Source organism: Nicotiana tabacum, chromosome 6 (genome assembly GCF_000715075.1).
Source record: "Nicotiana tabacum cultivar K326 chromosome 6, ASM71507v2, whole genome shotgun sequence".
NCBI lineage: Eukaryota > Viridiplantae > Streptophyta > Magnoliopsida > Solanales > Solanaceae > Nicotiana > Nicotiana tabacum.
In genome coordinates this window covers 178,532,865-178,545,901 of record NC_134085.1, presented here as the reverse complement: position 1 = coordinate 178,545,901, position 13,037 = coordinate 178,532,865, and the positions used below count along the sequence as shown (strand labels likewise).

General features: G+C 37.4%; 1 long non-coding RNA gene across 1 annotated transcript; it reads left to right on the top strand.

Moving 5' to 3' along the window:
- Positions 1-8,978: 8,978 nt before the first annotated feature.
- On the top strand, positions 8,979-12,342 carry LOC142182098 (uncharacterized). Its single transcript, XR_012710990.1, has 2 exons — positions 8,979-9,967; positions 12,043-12,342. It is a non-coding gene; the product is annotated as an uncharacterized LOC142182098 (long non-coding RNA).
- Positions 12,343-13,037: the final 695 nt, after the last annotated feature.

The window sequence follows — 13,037 nt, the reverse complement described above, 5'->3', positions numbered from 1 at the left end:
AAAACTGCTTCTAAGTGTATTTTTCTCAAAAGTGCTTATCAAAAAAGTGCTTTTGGAGATAAGTTACTTTTTTCTGCTTCTCCAAAACTGCTTCTGTTTCTCCTCGAAAGCACTTTTTTTCCTTCCAAAAGCTTGGTCAAACATCTCAATTTTTCGCCAAAAGTGCTTTTGGCAAAAAAAAAAAAACACTTTTGGCCAAAAAGAAGCTTGGCCAAACAGACTATTACTTCCTCACTGTCGGCAGTACTATGAGCCCGTTTGGCTTAGCTGATTTAGAGTAGCTTATAAGCATAAGATGCTGAAAATCACTTTTAAGTGCTAAAGTTGATTTAAAAAATAAGCAGTTACGTGTTTGGATAAAAGTGATGAAATTAATAATAAGCAGCTGAAGAACTAGGTATACGAAGAGTTTTGTTTTAGAAAGAAGTATTTTATGGATAAAATAGTAAATGTTTTGGTCAAACCTAAAGTGCTTATAAGCTGAAATTTGATAAGTTGTGGGAGACCAACTTATGACTTTTGGCTTATTTTTGGCTTATAAGCACTTAACTTATAAGCACTTTTAATTTTACCAAACGCATAGATAAGCCAAAAAAGTGCTTATAAGCTAAGCCAAACACCCTCTATGTCTTCATCTTCCCTTCTTCTTCTCCTTCGTCGCCTTCTTCTTTTCCTTCTTCCTCATCTTCATCCTCATCGAGACAGTCCCTAGTTATCAATCGAGTCTTGAATTTTTTGGGTAAAGTTAAATGTAGCACTTGTGTCTCAGCAACAATGTGGCACTAAACAATCCAATGTCTGTGGTAATCTTTTTGGAAGTCCTTTTCCCTCCTCGATCGTTGGATATATCGGATAAGTGACTAGAATCCCGCCATCGACGCAATTCCGGCAAACTAGTCAAGATTTCTTTTGCCCGATCAGATATCACGCATATATCTTTTCTGTCCTTTATGAGTGCTCAGATTTTTAAAAAATCACTTCCATGCCTCTTCGACTCCCTATGAACAATAGCAAATGCAAGAGGCGGAATGTTATCATTTCCAACAGCAATTAGTAATTTAATATCATATTTGTCATATGTATGTGTTCCATCTACTGAAATAATCGGGCGACTCGTCTTGAATCCATCAATCGAATTCCCAAAATACAAACTTGAAAGTCATTACCTCTGTTGAACTCATTGACTCCTCATGTTTTTATTTAACAACTGTACCGGAATTGAAGGGTTGAAAAGCTGCAAAAAAAGCGAAGAAGATCACTAAAAGATTTCTCGAAGTCACCATATACCAATTCAAATGCGCGTTTACGCCCAAGCCATGCTTTCCTGTATGTCACAATATGACCAAACTTTTCGTCAACTTTAGAAAGAACATCTACTACCAAGTATGTTGGATCTATTCCCATTTGGTTTACAATCAAATTCACATCTAGATTAGCATGGCCATTAGAAAGCCCTTCAATCTCGCATCTATGTTCACCGCAATACTTTCCTATCTTTCAAAGGTTTTCTCCAACTTTCCGACCTCGAAGAAACCATAGACAACCCGATGAATTATACAACCTACATCTTACAGCCCATAATATAATTGCTTGGATGACGTTAATACCTTGTACTCTCTATTCTTGTGCAAACTTCAAATCTTCACCCCCAGCTTTAGCTTTTCTTTACTGCTGAAATACATTCCCTTTTCCAAGTCCTTTTTTTCATCCTCGGACCAAATCGAAACACAATCCATCTCATATTCGCATTTTGGTTCTTTTGGACTCAAAATACTATTTTAGGTGGAAAAAAAGTTACCATTCTATATAAAATACGGTTCAGCGTTTTATACAAAACGCGATAACAAACCGCGATTTACCTGACAACTGATAAGACAAGTATATAAAGTGCGGCTCGTTACCGTATTTTACCTATTTTGTAGGTTCACCAATAACTCTTCTGCGCTTAACTGACATTACAATAATTCAAATATGTAAAATGCCTATTTAAATTGCGTTTTACTTCCAAAAATTTGACCCCCAGATTGGGCATTGCCTTATTTAAATGCGTTAAGGGTTTTGAGGATACTCATTCAGAAATACTCCAACTTCGTGATAAATTTTTCTTATTGTTAAATTCTCAAGCTTTTTTCATAATGTCTGAAGAGCGAAAAGTAAGGGTTTCATTATATTTGGGGAGGAGGGTGAGGTTGTGGTGACGAATAACTTAGTGAGCTATAGATTATCTCCATAGAATCATGTTAAGTTGCCACTTACAATGGAGTACGATAGACTGGTATCGTTGTTATGCAATAAAATGAGGTTGAGCAAATGTTCGGTGAATCTTAAAATAACCGGAAGATATCTGTATTTTGTGACTCCGCAAGGGGTTGCTTGTTACACTGAGTTTAACATCGAGGATGATGAAACTCTGAGAGATTTTTTGGGGACTCCGGATGAATACCGGGAACTTATTTTGATAAAAATGTTGGAAATATACGTGAAGCATGAAGTCGTTCGCAATAATGATGTTGCGCAAAACAGTGATAACACTCAATCATAGGGTGATTATTCTGGAGCAGTTTTAGCCCAACAGGTTCCGGTTGAAAGAGTTTGACCGAATCTAAACTTATCTCCACGGGCGAACGAGGAGCGAGGAAATAATTTCTCTCATACTTTACATAATCCACAAGACGACTAGTAAACTTCAATTTTCCTTTGTGTTCCAGTATTTATTTTTGTTGTATTGAATCTGTATTAACACTCATATATTCCACATGGGGTACCTCAGATATGAATTTTACAAGTTATGACCCCACGCCCAGTTGGAATATGCGTTTTTGGTGTGTTGGATCATGGTGGTCCATCCGGAAGTCATCACCAACATGATAATGTCCATCATGGAATGTCAATACATTACGACTTGTAAGTGAAGTAATATAGCTATATGTATAGTATTTATCAATTTGAGTAGCTTATTATTTTGTTGTTTGTGTAGTAAAAACGAGCAACTTGATGGTCCTGACCTTACTCAGTTGCCTGTAGACGACGTATTTACTCGAGATTTGGCAAATACGTAGAGTCAGGAAGATAATAGTGATTATGACAACAATGCAGATGAGTCTGGAGATGACACACCCTTCCCTGACGAGGGTGATGAGGAGGAGGAAGTGAATGTCGAACCTGAGCTGACGAGGGAGCATGCTCCACCTCCCGTTAGACCAAGAGTGTACGAGTCCCACATGCCGTTTCATTCAAGGCATATTCCCTACCTTTATAATTTTCCAAATATGCCGGATATGGATGCCTTCACAAGGGATCTTGATGAGATTCAGTTAGCAATGTGGGATGAGTCTAGACCAACAGTGTTGGCAAAGGGCATGTTTTTTCCCGATAAAGCCCGCCTAACCAGGGCTTGTAAAATGAACAGCGTAAGAGAGTATCGTGAGATGATAGTATGGGAGTCAAGTCCAGAGGTATACAAGGTTGTTTGTCGTAGATGGTTTATAGTTTGTCATTGGATGCTACGTGTGACCAAGAAGAAAACAAGGTTATGGAAAGTGGGTAAATATATTAGCACATCTGTTTGTGAAATGGACATATTCAATGGGAATCACTTCAACTTGGATGTTGAGTTGATTTCTCTTCAAAAATTTTTACTCAACTGAAAAAAGAAAATTAATATTAGAAATTTTTTACGTTATCTATTAGAAAAACACACTACGTATTTCTAATATTAATTTTTACTCAACACACACTACGTATTTCTCTCCATTAATATATGATTAAAAAAAAGAAAATTTTTACGTTCACTTTCGAGTTTCACTCTAAAATTATTAGAAAACTACATTGTCATATGAGGAAGATGTTTGATAAATAACTGAATATATATAGCGTGGTTAAATACTATATTTTGTGTGTTGTCTTGTTGATCGGAAAAGTTGCCTGACTGCAAAAAAGTTGTTCTATATCAGAAAGAATCTTTAACACACCAAGCATAACACAGTTAAATACTGTATTTTGTGTGAATATATATAGCGCGGTTAAATACTACATTTTGTGTGTTGTCTTGTTGGTCTAAAAAGTTGTCCGACTGTGAAAAAGTTATTTTGTATCAGAAAGAATCTTTAATACGCCAAGCATAGCGCGGTTAAATACTATATTTTATGTGAATATATATAGCGCGGTTAAATACTACGTTATGTGTGTTGCCTTGTCTATAAATAACGGGCGCCTTCTAGTTGTTTTCTGCGCTTAACCATAACAAATAGCAAAACTTTCTATAAAAGTAGGGTTTTTTTAGCTTTAACAAATGTCTGACCGCATGTATGTACCAATGTGGAAAATGTTGTATGTTGGCAGACTATTGGGATGACGGTCAAGTCGGGCGCAGATGCTGGATGTGTGTGAACAGGTTTGGAGGCAACAACAAAGAAATTTGCAACTTTGAGGTATGGCTTGATGAACCCTGTGAGCAGGAATGCTACAAAAAATCTTTGCAGTATCTTCATGATTTGACCAAAAAACAGTGGGAATATGAACGAGAATATAAACAAGAAATTGCGGAGTTGAAGGAGAAACTCAAAGAGGTGGAAGAAGAAAAAAATAAGCTGGAAGAGAAATTTAAGTGGTTGGAATAGAGAATACTAGACGATGGTGACTAAATAATGACATGTATGTGTTGAGTGTAGTACTTTATCTTTATGTTTTCTGTGTCGTGTGTTTTCATTAGTTGTACTGTATTTAAATTATGTTAAGTTTCTATGTTTGTGTTTGTATTGTAGTGTCAAAATAAAGAAGAAACGGGGAAATAAAAATATAATGCGCATATTATGTAAGTATAAAAATTATTGTTATTATTTACATAAAATAATATTTACATAGCATGCATAAAATACAAAAAAGAAAAGAAAATCAATGTGTCCCACAACCTGTGTGCTTCAATGCATCCGCTAGCCTGAGGCGCATCCCATCCTGCCCGGATACGCTATCAGGATCATCCTCATCATGTCGCCTCTTTCTATGAGCATGCGCTGCAGTATTATCGTCAGTAGTGCTGGCAGGATCGGTAAAAGGGGTCGTCGGTCCATCAGCAACATACAAAAGAATAAGTCAGCTCAGTATATGAAAATATATATTAGTAATGTACGTGTTAAGTTAAATTTTTTTTATTACCATGGTCTCGTCGGTCTCCTGAATATAAGCATCCGTCGCATCCTGCCCAGCATCTCACAAAGTGGCCTTCGTGATGGGTTGGGATGAAGCCTTAATAAGAAAATTATAAAGTTATTTATGGCGAATCAATGAGATAAAAACAAATTTAAATTTAATAGTAATACAAACATACCTGTTCCTGTGAATGATCCACAACACCCGTCGACGATAAGCCATAACTCAGCCGGCACCCACCATCCACATCTCGGATCGGCCAATCTTCAGCAACGTCGATGGGCCTGAAAAGAACTGCTCCCAATCTCCGGTAATGCTCGTGTCCATGATCAACAATGGATCTTGTCACGACCCAAACGGATGGGCCGCAACGGGTGCCTGAGTCCTACCTGTCAAACACCCCTAAGCATGCGTCTAAGATATGAACCTGAATAACATCTGCTGCATTACGAAAATAACATATGTTAAGGAAATCTGTCATCAAGGCATATGTACGTATACATGCAGAATATAGTGGGCGAGCTGGCAAGGGTGCTATAGACAACTATACATCTAAAACTGAAAGCCGACAAGGCCACATACAACCCAACTAGATATACTATCCACAAACCTCTAACAGAAACATAACTGTACAAAAACGGGACTGAGCCAAGTCATACCCATATATGTCACGACCTAAAATCCACTAAGGGTCATGATGGCGCCGGACACACTGTCAGGCAAGCCAACACCAAGAAGTTAATTAAATTCCAATTTTAGTATTTGTTTAAATCATTTTCTTTATACATTAAATAATAAATAATGGAATTCACAGAAATAACCATGAAGTCTTTAACAAACTTAATATTGAATAATCCCAAAATCATCCAAGAACCAGGTGTCACAGGTGCATGAGCTATCTCTAGGAAACAATATAATACAACAACCGTCCAGAATACAAATTGGACAGAAAGTAAATACAGTAATCTGAAAGACACTCTGCTGGTTGCAGGTCGTCTCGAGAAGTATAGCTCACCTAAGTCTCTGTATCAACCATGCTGCTATGCCCACTAGGCCACTAGAGATGCATGTGTCTGTGCAACAAAAATGCACAGCAAGTGTAGCATGAGTACGAAAACAATGTGTACCCAATGAGTATCCCGTCTAATCTTAAAGAAGTAGAGACGAGAGGTCGACTTCGACACTTACTAGTGGTCCAATAATAATATTTGTAAAAATGGGAGGAGATCATGGATTTATAAGCAATTATAAACTCATAAAGCCGAATAGCAGGTAAACAACTTCCCAAATAATAATGGATTTCCAAAGATTTAATTTTCATCATCTTTTATCAATTTATCTTCGGCCAGGAAAGACAAATATCAATATTTATAAATCTCACGCAAACAATAAAAGCATGCGCATATCATGCCGAGGTCGTACGACCCGATCCAATATAAATGTAAAATGTGCACTGCTGAGGGTCGAACGACAACCATAGATGCATCTATTTAATCTACCGAGGCATTTGACCCGTTCCAAAATAGATAAACATATTCAAACAGTCAATCAAGACTTCATCAAGGAGCAATTATTCAGGAAAAGACAAGTTTCTCTTTTAAAAGTCAAGAAGTGATATCTAGCCTTGCAGAAATTTATTATACATTCGATATGTGTTTAAGAATTTTTAATTGACAACAATGTTGCAAATATTACAAGTAAAGCATGCTTTTGGGCTCTAGAATACCCGGACTTAAGCATAATAGTAGCTACACGCGGACTCTCGTCACCTCGTGCATATGTAGCCCCCACAAATAGAAGCACATATCCAATTAATTTACCTATGGGGACAATTGCCTCTTACAAGGTTAGAAATGAGACTCACCTCGCTCTGAAGTTCCATAACCAGCATTCCACGCTCTTCCGAGGACTCAAATTGATGCACAACACTCCAAAACTAGACAATAATTATGCAAATCCATTAATATATGATCAACTACTCATAATAATCCAATTTATAACAATTCCTAACCCCGATCAAAAAGTTGGCAAAAACGCCCTCGGGCCCATGTGTCCGGATTCCGAAATTTTTCGAAGATAAAGTTTACCCATAACCTCACGAACTCAAATATATAATTTACTCTCAATTTCATGTCCAATATCGTGGTATAAATCCAAGAATACAAATTTCTAGGTTTTCCTCAAATCCCCAAATTTCTACAAATTTCCTTGTCTAAATCTATATATATAAACCTTGTATTTACTCAAAACTAGTATAAATAACTTACCTCATGCTTGGTGATGAAAATGTCACTCCAAAGTTTCTCCAAAATCGGCTCCCATGGAAGAAATAAAGTGAAAATGAGCCAAAACTCCGATTTTAAAAGAACAATGCCCAGGCGACCCTTCATCGCGAACACAGAACATCCCTCACGTTCGCGAAGCTCAGAAATTTCACACCCAGAAAATCCTTCTCCGCTTTCGCGCCCCCTGATCGCGTTCGCGAAAGCCAGCTGCCCAAACCTATCGCGTTTGCGTTATCCTCTACGCGTTCGCGTAGGCCAAATGGCCTTGGGCCCAACTCTCCCTTACCTTCTTCGCGTTCGTGTAGCCTTGGTCGTGTTTGTGAAGGATAAACTCAGCAGCCCCATCTACCATTCTTCGCGAACGTGGCAGTCCCTTCGCGTTCGCGAAGAAGGAAACCAGACACCAGCAAATAGTAGTTTCAAAATAGCCCGAAATGCTCTGAAACCACCCTGAAACACATCCCGTCTAATCACACCAACCAGTCCTATAACATAACATGGATCTGCTGGTGGCCTCAAATCACATCAAACAACATCAAAATCATGAATCACCTTCCAATTCAAGCTTAATGAACTTTAGAATTTCAAACTTCTACATTCAATGTCGAAACCTATCCAATCACGTCCGATTGACCTCAAATTTTGCGCACAAGTCTATTTGACATGACGGACCTACTCCAACTTCCAGAATCGTATTTTGACCTTGATATCAAAAAGTCCACTTCCGGTCAAACTCCTCTAAAACCTTCAAATTTCTATCTTTAGCCAAATGACTCCCAAAATGACACACGGACCTCTGAATTCACTTCCGATCGCGCTCCCAACACCAGAATCACCATACGGAGCTATTTCCAAACTCAGAATCCCAAACAGACATTGATAACACTGAAATGCACTTCAACCCAAACTTATGAAATTCTTCCAAAAATGCTAACTTTCACAATAGGTGCCGAAACATTCCCGGGTCTTCCAAAACTCGATCCGGACATACGCCCAAATCCGAAATCATCATACGAACCTAGTGGAACCTTCGAATTCTGATTCCGTGGTCGTTTACTTAAAAATCCAATCTTAGTTAATTCTTTCAACTTAAAGCTTCCGAAATGAGAATTCTCTTTCCAAATCAACTCCGAACTTCCCGAAATTTAATTCTGACCACGCATACAAGTCGTAATACCTGAAGTGAAGCTGCTCATGGCCTCAAACTACTGAATGACACGCTAGAGCCCAAAACAACCGGTCGGGCTGTTACAATATATATATATTGTAGACATGTGATTTTTGACCCTCCCCAAGATTTTTCATATTTTAGCGCAAAATATTTAATTTAGGCCTAATATAACTATTTTAATCAATTTTGACTCTTTTACTTTATTTTATTACAAGAAAACAAAAAATCACAAAAAATAGGTTCATTAATGTTTTGTAGTCATTTTTAATCTAGAGAAAAAAAATCTTTAAAAAAATATATACAACAATAGTATCGTATTTTTATTTTAATATGATATTTGAAAATACCAAAAACAGATTTGTTTTAATGGTTAATTTTATTTTAATAATTATTTGAATAGTAGGAATAATTAACAAATGGGACCGTATTTTTAATCTCGTTCTCAGCGAAAGAATAGAACTTGGGCTCGAGCAACCCATTTTTAGGCTTAATTTTGGACCTAGCCCACAATTGCCAAGCCCATAATTCCTAGGCCCATACCCCTTAACCTAAAACCCAACAACCTAGACTCTACACTATAAAATAATGCTTAAGACTAAATAATTAAGAAGAAGAGGCGGAAGGAACAAAAAAAGGCTGAGGGCTGAAATACACACAAAAGCTACGCAAAAACAGACCCCCCCTGCGCGTCATCTTCTCCAAACGACCCTACCTCTAAAAACGACCCCTCCCGTACTTCGTCGAACCAGCAACAAGAGAACACAGAAGGCTGAAAAACAAAAAGCTAAGGAGCAGCCATACACAAACGACCCCACCCCCGATCATTGTCTTCCCCGACCCACCCCACTGTCGTTCTCTTCTTCTTCAGTAACAGCCAGTGTCCAGCAGCTCCATCGACGACCACGCTTTAGCTCACCATCGTTGCTGAACCTCCTCGTGGCCTCCCAGTGACGTACCTCAACCCTAGAAGTCAGTCGCCGAGCTCCACCCAATTCCGTCGTAACACAATAACGACACCGACCCTCACGTCGTTCCTTCTTCACACCTCTTTAAACCATCCCTATTTTCGTTCATTTTCAGTCACAAAACACAGCATTTTCTCACCATTAAAATCTCTCTGAAACCACATAAAAATGACCCCAACTTCATCTCCGCTAGGCCACTGCTTTTTCCCGGCATTTCGCCGGAGTTTCACCATCTCTACCAACTCCTTTTTACTATAAGACGTAGCAGGTCGTCGAAGTTTCCAGCGATGTGGACTCCGGTTGCTGGGTTCGGCGAAGTTGTCGCTTGTAGATCGTTTGGATTTGCAATTTTGGAGCTCCTCTTTGTTGTAAACATTGGAAAACTCCAGCAATAGAAGGTTCATCTTTTGCACTCTTTTACTCTTTCGCGTAATGCACTGTTTGGATATGTTAGTTGCGTATATTTGAGCATGAATAAAGTTTTTTTTAGCATGTTATTAAGTTTAGTTTAATTATTTATTTGCGGGCTTCCGTCATGTTTACTGTTTCTTGTGATTTAAAATGCTTAATCATTTTCATTGGTCAATGTCGTTATGTGCCTACTTTAATTGGAGTTAATACTCATGTTGGTTTAATTACTATGGAAGTTTCGAGTATAATTCTATTTTTGTCTGATGTTTTAATAAATTGGCTTTGGGGAAAATTGAGTAGGTTTGATGAGATGCATTTTTAGAATTAAATGGGCCAGTCGAGTCGTTTCTGTTGAGCTCAATTTAGTGAGCCTGGCCCAATTCTTATATATATAAAAAATAGAATAGCGATCAATACCTTATCCTCAAAACAAAACCAGAGCATGCATTCGCGCAACTTTGGCCAAATTTTTCTTAATAAAGTGTTATTAATTGTGGACACGTTCGCGTGACATGATTTTTGACACGCCAAACAAATGGGTACATGTACGCGTGACTCGTTTCAAGATAATTTTCTTAATTTAGAAGCGGTAGCAGGTAAATGCACATAGGTTCTAAAATTAGTAATTATACAATTTAGTCAAGCAAAGTATGATCAAAGCGACCGTACTAGAACCACGAAACTCGGGAGTGCCTAACACCTTCTCCCGGGTTAACAGAATTCCTTACTCGGATTTCTGGTTCGCGGACTGTTAAACAGAGTCAATATTTCCTCGATTCGGGATTCTAAACTGGTGACCTGGGATACCATAAATCTCCCAAGTGGCGACTCTGAATTTTTAATAAAATGATCCCGTTTCGATTGTCACTTTAAATTGGAAAAAACTCCCTTTATACACCCCTCTCGGGGGTGTAGTGAAAAAGGAGGTGTGACAGCTCTAGCAACTCTGCTGGGGATCGAACCTAGAATCTCTGGTTCAGGGTTCAAGAATTTGATCTTGTTAATATGATTTTGCTTGGTTTTATTTATTGTTGATATTATTGTATTTTGTGAACTTTTTGTGCTAAATGTTATATGTTTACCGCTTTGATGTTGTTTGAGTTGTATATAACTGTCTTCTTACGCCACCCCTCTGAGTCTTCTGAAAATGGTGCATACGTTCGCGTAGCTCACTTTTTCTGTAGAAATTATACCAAATAGAACGAGGCTGGGCAAGCGACAAGGCCGGGTAGACTTCAGTGCTCCCGGTACATCACCCCTTCCTCTGCCTCAGTTATCCGCTCGGGTACCCCAAGTCTAGAACAAAACCCCAGGATTTAAACCTAGAAAAACACAGCCTTATGCCGGATCCCTAGTAGGAACGTTTGCTTCCATCACATTTGACTTTGCAGACTCAACACAGGGGTTGGGTCCGTCTAGGACAGGTGTACCCAAAATAAAAGACCATCCTGATGCATCTTATGTGCTATTTGCATTTATTCAAGGGTAAAAGGGTCATTTGGCGGACCAATGATAACTGAGGGTAAATGAAGAAGTGAAAAAAAAGAAAGAGAAAAAAGGGAAAAAAACAATGAAAAAAGAAAGAAGAAAAGGGGAAAAAAAGAGAAAGGAGTGTGAAAATAATGCAAGTAGGGTCTAGTTATATTTTTATTACATTTTTAAGAAAAAAGACAAAAAAAAACCATGAAAAATTCAAAAAAGATTTTGCACTTTTTCATCATTTTTCAAAAATCAAAAATCAAAAAAGAGAGAAAAAGAAAATCCAAAAAGATTTTGCATGTTTCGTCATTCTTCAAGAAAAAGCAACAAAAAATGTGATTTCTATGAATTAGTGGGTTTTTATTATTCTCGCCCGTATCCAATTTGCCCGAACTACGCGAACCTGATTCTCGTCTCTCGGGGTGAGATACGTAGGCAACCCACATCGGGTCCGGTCTTCCTAGTAAATCTTAAGTTCTTGGCTTTGCTGGGTCTTAACAAATTTTGCACTTCTACCCACCTTTTGGCCAAATAAGTCATTTTGCAAAAATAGTCTCAATTATGTCTTGCATGTGTTTAATAGGGAGTGTTATTATCTCACATCGTGCTGGTTGAAGATTTCTCATACAAGTGTGGATTTATTTACCGGAGTTTGAGCATGACAAATTCCCCATGACCATCCAGTCAGAATCACTCAGTCAGGAGTTGCTTAAGGAGATTTGTTTTATTTTTTATGTTTTGAGTTTGTTCCTTACTTTATGCCGTCTTTTACTCTCTACTTTTGTACAGTAATGTCAAGTCTTTTATTATTGTTATTTTCTGTTTTATATTTGAAAAAATGTGCTGTAACTCTAAAATCCAAAAAGAGATGTTGCATTTTATATTTCGTTATAAATTTTCTTTAGAATGCTATTTCTAGAAATGAGAAAATTTTGAGGTTGTTTTTCCTTTAGGCAATTAATATCTAGGACTTGAGATGAATTTTTTTAAGTTTCCTTTAGTATATTAGGACCAAAATTCAAAAAAAAAGAATTTTCTTTTAACACTTCTTTAAAAGCTTTCTTTAGGGTGTTACTTCCAAAATCCAAAAAGATTTTCTTTTGAGGTGTCTCTTTGGGAAATTAGTGAAAAATGAGGAGAAAAAATTCTTTTATTTTCATTAGAACTTTAGGATATTGTACATAGAAAAAATACTTTATCTTTTGTTTATCATTAGAATTTCCCCTTTAGGTAATCAAAAATTGAAATCCAAAAATATCGTTTATCTTGTTCATTTTTCACTTCGAAATCCTTCTTCAGGGATATCAAATGCAAGTTCAAAAAAGATTCTCTTCTAGGGTTTGTTCCCTAATAATTTCCGTAGAGTATTTGTCTCAAAAAGTAGAAGAATTCAAAAAAAGGAGTTTGCTTCTTTTATTTCTCTTTTCTCATCAGATTGTCAAAAAAATTAATAAGAACGTTGATTTGTTTACTTTATTTCCGATCTTTCAGAACTACGCAAAGATCTGATTCATGCGGCGTCATGATACATAGGCAACCTACATAGGGTTCGATCGAATCATTTTTTTTATTATTAAA